We start from the raw sequence: 11642 nt of genomic DNA, 5'->3' as shown, positions 1-11642 counted from the left end.
TTTAGTAATAAACATGTTCCAAAGCTTTCGGGCTGACTCTCCGGGCTATTGAGTTATATGACTCTAATCATCCGCGTCCGAAGGTCGGACATAAGTCCCTTGAAAATTTGTCCGAAAGGTGTCTTCGAGCTCTTCCCAACTTCCAATGGAGCTTTCGGGGAGGCTCTTAAGCCACTGCCGAGCTGGCCCTTTGAGTTTGAGGGGTAAATATTTAATGGCGTGGAGATCATCTCCCCGAGCCATGTGGATATGGAGGATATAGTCCTCAATCCAGACCCCAGGATCTGTTGTTCCATCGTATGCCTCTATGTTTATGGGTTTGAATCCCTTTGGAAATTCATGGTCCAGCACCTCATCAGTGAAACATACGGGGTGTGCGCACCCCTATATCTGGGTGTACCGCGTTGTTCGGATGTTTGTTGTGTTGCATCCTATGCTAGAGCACGCTTGCGTGGTCCATAGATGGATCTGGTTTCGTCGTCCTTTTGATGCGAGCCCTCGCGTAGACCGCGTATTGGCTTATGTGCGGCATTGCTTGCCGCTTTGTGTTGGCCGTGAGGTCGTCTATCCGGCCAGATGGCTGTTTTAATTTTTGGTTGTGCGGGGGTCTAAGGCCTCCTCATCGAATTCAGGTAGCAACTTCCGCTTTGGGTAGCTCTTGGTGGGGCGATTGCCGCCGTACTTCGCTGCTGTGTTGAGTACTTTACTCCATCTGATTTGGAGTGTGTCCTGCGCAGCCTTGAGCCTTTGCTTCTGATTTTTCAGACTCCTCGCGGTGGCAACAAGCCTTTGACGGGCATTCTGCTGCTCCGGGTGCCTGTCCAGCGTTATGTCGTCTGGACTATTATATTTGACAGAATTGGTTTGTTCGGTTTGATTCTCCGTATTGTCGTGGTCCTGCGGTGGTTCGCCCTGCTCCAACGCTGGGTCTGTATGATCGTTATTTCTGCCGAGGCGGGATTTGGGGCGGCGCTTACGCCGCCGCTTTGACTGCTTCTCAAGGGAACAAGCCTTCGTTGCGTCCTTCCGTTCCTCGTCGTCGTCTTCTTTTGGTGTGTCCACCATGTATACGTCATATGATGAGATGGACGTCCAGCGCCCTGTGGGCGTTGGTTCGTCTTCGCCTCCCGCATCGTCGTCCATACCGTCGATGTCTTCGGAGTCGAAGTCGAGCATGTCGATTGAGTCATCGACAGTGGCTATTGAGTGGGTGGTGGGTGGGCGTTGAATTTCTTCGTCGTCCGCATCCCGATCTTGCCGGACATAGTTTGGCTAGGATTCTCCTGACAAGGAGAGAGACCTTAATGAGTTCAGTATATTGCCAAAGGGTGAGTGCTGAAAAATACCCGCGGAGGTAAACTCCATGATCGGCGCCCAATCGGATTCGATAGGAACGGGCGTAGGCGGTTCGGAGTCCGTGGTCGGAGAAGGATCCGGCAGTTTAACAACACGGCTCTCATGCAAGGCAAGGTCGATGTTCGGCTTGATCGCCACTGAGGGTAAGGCCTCCGTGGTGGGGTCCATCCACCCGTCCGGGAAGGCGCGACTGGCTCTGAATTGAGGGTCGGAGCGGCTGCCGGTGCGATCTCCTTAACACTGTCCAATGGGAGAGCTAAGTCATGCTCATCGTGACCGCGTGGCGCACAAGGCAGAGGCTTGAATCCATCGAAGATCAAATCTCCACGGATATCGGCCGTGTAGTTTAAGCTTCCAAATCTGACCTGATGGCCAGGGGCGTAGCTTTCAATTTGCTCCAGATGGCCAAGCAAATTAGCCCGCAGTGCAAAGCCGCCGAATACGAAGATCTGTCCGGGGAGAAAAGTCTCACCCTGGACCGCATCACTATCGATGATAGTAGGAGCCATCAAGCCTAACGGCGACGACACAGAGGAACTCTCAATGAAAGCACCAATGTTGGTGTCAAAACCGGCGGATCTCGGGTAGGGGGTCCCGAACTGTGCGTCTAGGCTGGATGGTAACAGGAGGCAGGGGACACAATGTTTTACCCAGGTTCAGGCCCTCTTGATGGAGGTAAAACCCTACGTCCTACTTGATTGATATTGATGATATGGGTAGTACAAGAGTAGATCTACCACGAGATCAGAGAGTCTAAACCCTAGAAGCTAGACTATGGTATGATTGTATGTTGTGGTTGTTGTCCTATGGACTAAAACCCTTCGGTTTATATAGACACCGGAGAGGGTTAGGGTTACACAAGGTCGGTTACAAAGGAGGAGATATCCATATCCGTATTGCCTATCTTGCCTTCCACGCTAAGTAGAGTCCCATCTGGACATGAGACGAAGTCTTCAATCTTGTATCTTCATAGTCTAACAGTCCGGCCAATGGAGATAGTCTGGCTGTCCGGAGACCCCCTAATCCAGGACTCCCTCAACCACAATCATCCTTGCTGTACACACCTTTTGAGAGAGCCATACATGATTTGGAATTTGTTAGAATACTCTATGTGATTCACTTATATCATTTGAGTTATATAATTTTGCTCTAGTACTTCACTTATATCTTTTAGAGCACGGTGGTGGATTTGTTTTATAGAAACTATTGATCTCTCATGCTTCACTTAGATTATTTTGAGAGTCTTAAGTAGCATGGTAATTTGCTTAAATAATCCTAATATGCTAGGTGTTCAAGATTAATAAAAAATTTCTTATGAGTGTTTTGAATACTAAGAGAAGTTTGATGCTTGATGATTGTTTTAAGATATGGAGGTAATAATATCAAAGTCGTGCTAGTTGAGTAGTTGTGAATTTGAGAAATGCTTGTGTTGAACTTTGCAAGTCCCGTAGCATGCACGTATGGTAAACGTTATGTAACAAATTTGAAACATGAGGTGTTATTTGATTGTCTTCCTTATGGGTGGCGGTCGGGGACGAGTGATGGTCTTTTCCTACCAATCTATCCCCCTGGGAGCATGCGCGTAGTGCCGAGGTTTTTGATGACTTGTAGATTTTTGCAATAAGTATGTGAGTTCTTTATGACTAATGTTGAGTCCATGGATTATACGCACTCTCACCCTTCCGTCATTGCTAGCCTCTTCGGTACCGCGCATTGCCCTTTCTCAAATTGAGAGTTGGTGCGAACTTCGCCGGTGCATCCAAACCCCGTGATATGATACACTCTTTCACACATAAACCTCCTTATGTCTTCCTCAAAACAGGCACCATACCTACCTATTATGACATTTCCATAGCCATTCCGAGATATATTGCCATGCAACTTTCCACCATTCCATTTATCATGACACATTCATCGTTGTCATATTGCTTAGCATGATCATGTAGTTGACATAGTATTTGTGGCAAAGCCACCGTTCATAATTCTTTCATACATGTCACTCTTGGTTCATTGCATAACCCGGTACACCCCGGAGGCATTCATATAGAGTCATATCTTGTTCTAAGTATTGAGTTGTAATTCTTGAGTTGTAAGTAAATAGAAGTGTGATGATCATCATTAATAGAGCATTGTCCCAAATACAAAAAAAGAGAAAGGGCAAACAAAAAAGGGAAAGGCCAAATAAAAAAATAAAAAAGGGACAATGCTACTATCCTTTTTCCACACTTGTGCTTCAAAGTAGCACCATAATCTTCATGATAGAGAGTCTTTTGTTTTGTCACTTTCATATACTAGTGGGAATTTTTCATTATAGAACTTGGCTTGTATATTCCAACAATGGGCTTCCTCAAGTGCCCTAGGTCTTCGTGATCAAGCAAGTTGGATGCACGCCCACTTAGTTTCTTTTGTTGAGCTTTCATGTATTTATAGCTCTAGTGCATCTGTTGCATGGCAATCCCTACTCCTTGCATTAACATCAATCGATGGGCATCTCCATAGCCCATTGATTAGCCTCGTTGATGTGAGACTTTCTCCTTTTTGTCTTCTCCACATAACCCCCATCATCATATTCTATTCCACCCATAGTGCTATATCCATGGCTCGCGCTCATGTATTGCGTGAAAGTTTATAGGTTTGAGATTGCTAAAGTATGAAACAATTGCTTGGCTTGTCATCGGGGTTGTGCATGATGAGAGCATTCTTGTGTGACGAAAATGGAGCATGACTAAACTATATGATTTTGTAGGGATGAACTTTCTTTGGCCATGTTATTTTGTAGGACATAATTGCTTAGTTAGTATGCTTGAAGTATTATTATTTTTATGTCAATATGAACTTTTATCTTGAATCTTTCGGATCTGAATATTCATACCACAATTAAGAAGAATTACATTAAAATTATGCCAAGTAGCACTCCGCATCAAAAATTATGTTTTTATCATTTACCTACTCGAGGACGAGCAGGAATTAAGCTTGGGGATGTTTGATACGTCTCCAATGTATCTATAATTTTTGATTGCTCCATGCTATATTATCTACTGTTTTGGACATTATTGGGCTTTATTATCCACTTTTATATTATTTTTTGGACTAACCTATTAAATGGAGGCCCAACCCAGAATTATTGTTTTTTTTGCCTATTTTAGGGTTTTGAAGAAAAGGAATATCAAACGGAGTCCAAACAGAATGAAACCTTCGGGAACGTGATTTTCTCACCGAACATGATCCAGGAGACTTGGACCCTACGTCAAGACACAAAGGAGGAGGCCACGAGGTAGGGGGCGCGCCTAGCCCCCCCCCCCTCAGGCGTGACCTCCACCCTCGTGGGCCCCCTGTTGCTCCACCGATGTACTCCTTCCTCCTATATATACCTACGTACCCCCAAACGATCAAATACAGAGCCAAAACCCTAATTCCACCGCCGCAATTTTCTGTATCCACGAGATCCCATCTTGGGGCCTGTTCCGGAGCTCCGCCAGAGGGGGCATCGATCACGAAGGGCTTCTACATCATCACCATAGCCCCTCCGATGAAGTGTGAGTAGTTCACCTCAGACCTACGGCTCCATAGTTATTAGCTAGATGGCTTCTTCTCTCTTTTTGGATCTCAATACAATGTTCTCCCCCTCTCTTGTGGAGATCTATTCGATGTAATCTTCTTTTTGCGGTGTATTTGTTGAGACCGATGAATTGTGGGTTTATGATCAAGTCTATCTATGAACAATATTTGAATCTTCTCTGAATTCTTTTATGTATGATTGGTTATCTTTGCAAGTCTCTTCGAATTATCAGTTTGGTTTGGCCTACTAGATTGATCTTTCTTGCAATGGGAGAAGTGCTTAGCTTTGGGTTCAATCTTGCGGTGTCCTTTCCCAGTGACAGTAGGGGCAGCAAGGCACGTATTGTATTGTTGCCATCGAGGATAACAAGATGGGGTTTTCATCATATTGCATGAGTTTATCCCTCTACATCATGTCCTCTTGCTTAAGGCGTTACTCTGTTTTCATTAACTTAATACTCTAGATGCATGCTGGATAGCGGTCGATGAGTGGAGTAATAGTAGTAGATGCAGGCAGGAGTCGGTCTACTTGTCTCGGACGTGATGCCTATATACATGATCATACCTAGATATTCTCATAACTATGCTCAATTCTGTCAATTGCTCAACAGTAATTCGTTCACCCACCGTAGAATACTTATGCTCTCGAGAGAAGCCACTAGTGAAACCTATGGCCCCCGGGTCTATCTTCATCATATTAATCTTTCAATACTTAGTTATTTCCTTTGCTTTTATTTTACTTTGCATATTTATTGTAAATATACCAAAAATATTATCTTATCATATCTATCAGATCTCACTCTCGTAAGTGGCCGTGTAGGGATTGACAACCCCTTATCGCATTGGTTCCGAGGATTTATTTGTTTTGTGCAGGTACGAGGGACTCGCGCGTAGCCTCCTACTGGATTGATACCTTTGTTCTCAAAAACTGAGGGAAATACTTACGCTACTTTGCTGCATCATCCCTTCCTCTTCGGGGAAAAACCAACGCAGTGCTCAAGAGGTAGCACCGCTACCCCTGTAGCCACTGCAGCCTCCCGTCCACCCCCTTCGTCTTCGTCCAGCACTAGCCCGCCAACGTCGCCGTCATCTATCCCGACCGCTTCATCTACGCCGATAACCGTGGGCGACATTGGCCCCACGTCGATTGGCCCGCAACTGTCGTCGAGTCCTTCTCTACTAGCCTCGCCGACTTCTTCGACATGGCGTACAGCTCATGCAGGTCCCAGTCTATGCATGTCCGGTGCTGGCAATACCGCCACGTGCCTTCGTCCATGACGTGTCCCTGGGCCAGGCAAGCCTAGTGCGGCGCTCCGTCAACTTCGTCTTCGTCCGTCTACGCATGCCCGGTGCTGGCAACACCAATGCGTGATTTCGTCTATGATGTGTCCCCGGGCTTGGCAAACCCGCCGCGACGCGTCGTCAACAACATCTCCTTTTCGGCGCACCACTACTTCGACACCATTGCGCCCATGCTAACTCGGCGCCCCCTTGCGCCCGCGGCTCCATGGTGACTTCCTCGACACCGGCCACCCCGACTCGACATCGACCACGGCATTCTTCGCACGGCTACCGCGACCACGGCTCCGCCATCCACGCTCTCGGCTACCTCGACAACGACACAAAGGGCTATCGCCTTACTTGAGCAACCTTGTCGGTTTTCACTCCGGCCACGACTCCGCGATGCATCAACTGTTACGACTGTGGGGTGTGTGTCCGTCGGCTTGCCTTCGGATTCTTCTCAAGTCTCACCGTCTGTGTCGCTACCGTTGTGACTGCGGGGGGATGTTGAGTATCGTGATTATTAGGAAAGATGAGATAGACTAGGATTTGTTCTGGCTTGTCTTGTACTCCAAGTAGATCATTGTACTCCTATATATATGCCCACCAGGCTCAAGCAATACATCAAAAAAAAACTATTCCACTAAATCCCTCTCTCTCCCTTCTAACAGACCATGTCAACGTTCTTGATTAAGTCTTGAACCATCTGATGTGCAACACTACTTGGGTTGTTTTTCCTCATCCGTAATCGTAATTTTGAAAAGGTTGAAGAAAACAAGATGACCGTGTCCCCAAGCCACGACATGCCGGGCGGAGTCATAGTAGTCGGCTGCGGTGGAGGGAGCTCGACTCTACGAGGAGGAGCGGGACGGGCAGAGGCTCTCAAGGTAGGTGACGTGCGAGAGGACAATTGGGTGCTTTCAGGTTGGAGCACCTTGCCGCCGTGGATGATCTGGAAGCAATTGCAGCATTTGAAGGGGGCGCGGCACGCGGCTGACCTATGGGATGCACAACCGCTCCATTCACGCAGGCGGTCGAGCCTTCAAGGCGGGACTGGAGAAAGCCGTGCATCGCGTCTTGCCCCGTGACCGGACACGCACCCAACCATCCTCCTCGTTAAGACCTGCAACCACGCCATCCGCGGTGGGATAGCCACCTGAAGGCGGTCAAGAGACATATGTATAGAGTGGGGAATATTAGTTTTACTTCTTTGGGTCTCATCCCTAGTAATTTTCTTCTCGAATTAAATGGGTAGGTATTCAGTTATGAATCATAGGTTTTGGACTAAACTGGTAGGTATTCTAGAGTCTTTAGCAAGTGAAAACAGTCTAACTTGGTGATACTTGTCATGCCAAAATGGATGGATAGAATAGGCTCCATTGTCCATTACTTAAGGAACAACATGTGTCTTGGGTTGAATCTTACTACAGTTTTGTCATACCAAAATGGATGGATAGAATAGGCTCCACTATGCAAAACAAAAAAGAATGCTCAGATTGTGTTTTAATACCGGTGTGTTTGGGAACTCTAATTTTATCTCCAGGCTCTTCATTGACTGAACATCCAGCTATTTGCGCTGTACAGTGACACTAATTCATATGCCATTTGAACTAAAAAATATGATATAACATGAATAAAAACCGAGTTAGGCCATTCATTGGTCGTCGCTTTACATCTTAGGAATAATTTCACCTATGTTCCCCTATTTATATTGACTGGAAATATCCAATATGTAACTTAGTTGATCCAAACCTCTTAATTTCTTCAGTCCCATTCAGCCGCAGTGAGTGTACCTGATCATGAGTTTGAGCCGTAAAGTGAAACACTGGGTTGCATTATGACAGCGGTGGAAGGTTAAATCGTGAAAATATGCGAAGGTATGCTTACCACACTTATTTACTAATGCCTCCTCTCTTCATGTGATCAAAATTGACTGCAAGAGCCATGCTAATTCAAGTCAAAGTGTTGACCAGTATTTTTTTAGCTTGTATAAGATGGAAGTATCTCGAAGGCAAATTGCATATTTGATGTTCCTCTCATAGCTAGATGTAGACCCATCTCTTTTAGTCTTTTGTCAACAGCTTACCAGAATGACTAGGCAAGTAGTTATTCAAAAAATCATATGGCATTTACGTTTGTTACTCTTTGTACTTTCAGTTGCTATGCATCTACCTTAGGTTTAGAGGAAACCAATTTTAAAAATAATAATTAAGTGTCATGGAAGCTTCTGTGCGTTCAATAGAGTTTGTGCAACTTATGTTGATGTGAAGTACACCAGAATATGAAAATTGATAGATTTGTTGTGGCTATAAACTTATTTTCTTCTGAAACTCAAATACATGCTTCTTTTTTGGGCTTACAACACTGGAGAGAGTTCATGGATTCCAGTTGGGTGACATCACATATGAATGGAAGAAGAAGAAATAGGATGGTTTCAGAGAGAGGTAAGCGAAGGTGGGTATTTTCTTTTTGATACATTGAAGATTGTTTTTGTAGTAAGGTTCTATTTCACCTAATCTTCATAATATTATAGATAGCACATCAGTTCTTGAGAGTTATAATTGTTAAGTCTGGCAGGGTTCTTTGCTGGTTCATGCTCAAACTCATAAACGTTATCATGCATCCATAAAACTTCAAAATTTTGAACCAAATGATATTGATCGTTGCAAACTTTTCATTTTTGCTTTGCCTGCACTTGGTGATTCAGTCATTGTTGTGAATTGCTGGAATATCCTCTTTGGATTTTTCTGTTTACAGTTGGTTGTCCTCTGAGAATTCATAATTTCGACGTTGACAATTGGTTAACTATTGCAGTTGAGGAGTATGAAATGAGCTAGGAGGAAAAGGAGGAGCTAGGCTTGAATGACATGGGATACGTTCTTTGTGGGCATGGCTTACCACACCACTAGCGTGTCATAATCAATCTTGGTTTAGTAGTCTTGTTGTGCAAGTGTTGTAGTAACTTGTAATCTAAAATTTGGTACTTTGTGTTGTATTGAATTTTTGTTTTCCGAATGAACCAAAGCAATAAGTGGTATGGAGATGGTTTCAAACGTGCATCACTTTTATCTTTATTGCTGCAGGTCAACTCTTTTCAATATAAAAAATGATGCTTTTAAAAAATTCTCAAAAGAAATAGGTGAATAGTGAAATGGGGTGGTGGTACGTCGGTGGCCGAAGACGGCATGAGAAGAGGATCAAAGGATCTTGGTCCAAAAGCGATAATCGGGGTAACCTTATTTTTGTTATTTGCTAGAAATGGATATAAGAAGTGTTGCATATTGGCATGTGGAGTAGATTTTGCAAAATTATTTGCCCGTTGCAACGCACGGGCATATGTACTACTAAAGAGCAGTTTTAACATGGTCCCTCTTACCCCCTCTTTTCACATGAGAGGTAAGAGTATAAAATAGATCTTAACCGTTGATCTCATCAATGAATGGCTTGATTGACTCTTACCTTCTTACCTCACATGTAAAAAAGGAGGTAAGAGGGACCATGTTAAAATTTGCCACTACTTAATAATAAAGCATGTATTGCTTCTGCCTGCTAACCATCGTGGCATTTTTGCAAAAAGTCCCCTATGGTTTATTATTAAGGAAAAATAATCCGCATTCCAGTAAATAAGTGGAAAAAAGTTCCATAAAAACATTTCGTATTTCTGCGTCCTCCACACCGCGTGGGCCATGTGCCGATGGGCTTTCTCATTGCCTTTCTAGGATAATGCTTAAGCAATTATATGATTCCGCCAAATAATAATACCATATCGCCTCTTCACGCCTATTCTCACCGGTTCATAGAGGTACACATTGATAATTCAACAAGCGACCACAAAAATCAGAAAACGGAGATGAGGATAATCACAAGGGGAAGGAAACGGTCGACCGAATCGGACAAAGAAGAGCAGATTGCAATGCCATGGATCGGCAATCAGTATCAAAAGATCAAAGAAATCAAAGAAAGCTATTGATGCTCTCTCAAAGAAAGGATTGACTTAAATCCGGCGATGGGAGGAGAAGACGAGGTGGGGACGATTGAGGGCAGCCGGATCCGGACGGATCCGGTCCGGTGGAGGCAGATCAGGCGGCGGCGGCCTGTGTTCAGTACCAAATGAGAGAGAGAGAGAGAGAGAGAGAGAGAGAGAGATGTTATAGGAAGGAGAGGGAACCAAAGGAAAATAAGGAACGGGGGAGAGGGACACAGCTAGGCCGATGGGGATGGGGAACTCGTTGGAGGCAGACTCCCTGACGGGCAGGAGAAGGTGGGAGGAGGCGCTCGGGGGCGAGGGAGACATGTGGGGAATGGACCAATATGTTAGGGATCGGTCTCTCTGGCTCTAGGGTTAACGGAGGTAGGTTTTTTTAGGGAAATTAACAAAGGTAGGTGGGCCGACTGACGTGGAAAGTTTAGGCTAGGTCGGATGGTGCTGGGCTACTTGGACCTCTCTCCTTTTTTCTTTTCTCATTAAACAGAAACTTGAATAAAGTAAAGATAGAGAAGGGAGTTTTTTGAAAACCCCACCCATATATTAATCAGATAACTCAAGATTCTTACAGTCGTTCATTACAAAACTAGCCATGCAGGACTGAACACCATTACATAAAACACCATCGGACCTGCTATTAAAACAAAATTTAGCTATCTCATGCGCCACCCTATTAGCCTACCTGTCAATCTTCACAATCTTGAAATCCTTAATGAGCTTTGAGACGCTCATCACCTGTCAATGGATTCTTTTGCCAGAGAAGCTGCAACAAACGTATAATCAGTTTCCAAAATAACCGGTTTGTGAAGAGAAATACCAATGTATAACCCGGCGAGAGTCGCATGAAGTTATGCTTCATCCACACAGGTGCACGGCCGGATAAAACCCCATGAAGAAATCAAGACTTCGCCGAGGGGATTCCTGGCAATAATCCCAACACTAGTAGATCTCATACTCTCCATGAAACTAGCATCAACATTTATCTTAATATACACTTGATCCGGGGGCTCCCAAGTCCCAACCATGACGACCATTCGTGGTTGGGATAACGTACCTCCAATTATCTATCACCCCCTTGCCTTTGATGCTTAAATCAAACTGCGCATAGGTTTTTGCTTTAGTGAAGGATTTTCAGTAAATTTCCACAAAAGTGACAGAGGCAGATAAAGATTCTTTCTCCTTTCCAAAGATCAAGTCATTCCTCAGATGCCATGCTCTCCAAAGCATGAATAAGACTTGATCGTGTTCCAGCGATCCCAGTTGATCAAGCAGAATAAATATCCAATCCGGCCCCGTAAATCTAAATAGCTCCTCACTAGGAATATTCCACACCTCTCTCATTGCGAAGCGGAAAAGCGCGTCTTTGGACAAGACACAAGAGCATGGAAAATAATTTCATCCTCCACCCCACATATAGTGCACATGCTTGACACCGTTTGGTGGTGAGTAACCCAATTTACCT

Source organism: Triticum urartu, chromosome 4 (genome assembly GCF_003073215.2).
Source record: "Triticum urartu cultivar G1812 chromosome 4, Tu2.1, whole genome shotgun sequence".
NCBI classification, from domain to species: Eukaryota; Viridiplantae; Streptophyta; class Magnoliopsida; order Poales; family Poaceae; genus Triticum; species Triticum urartu.
The sequence above is the reverse complement of the archived record's forward strand: the minus strand, read 5'-3'. Positions refer to the sequence as shown.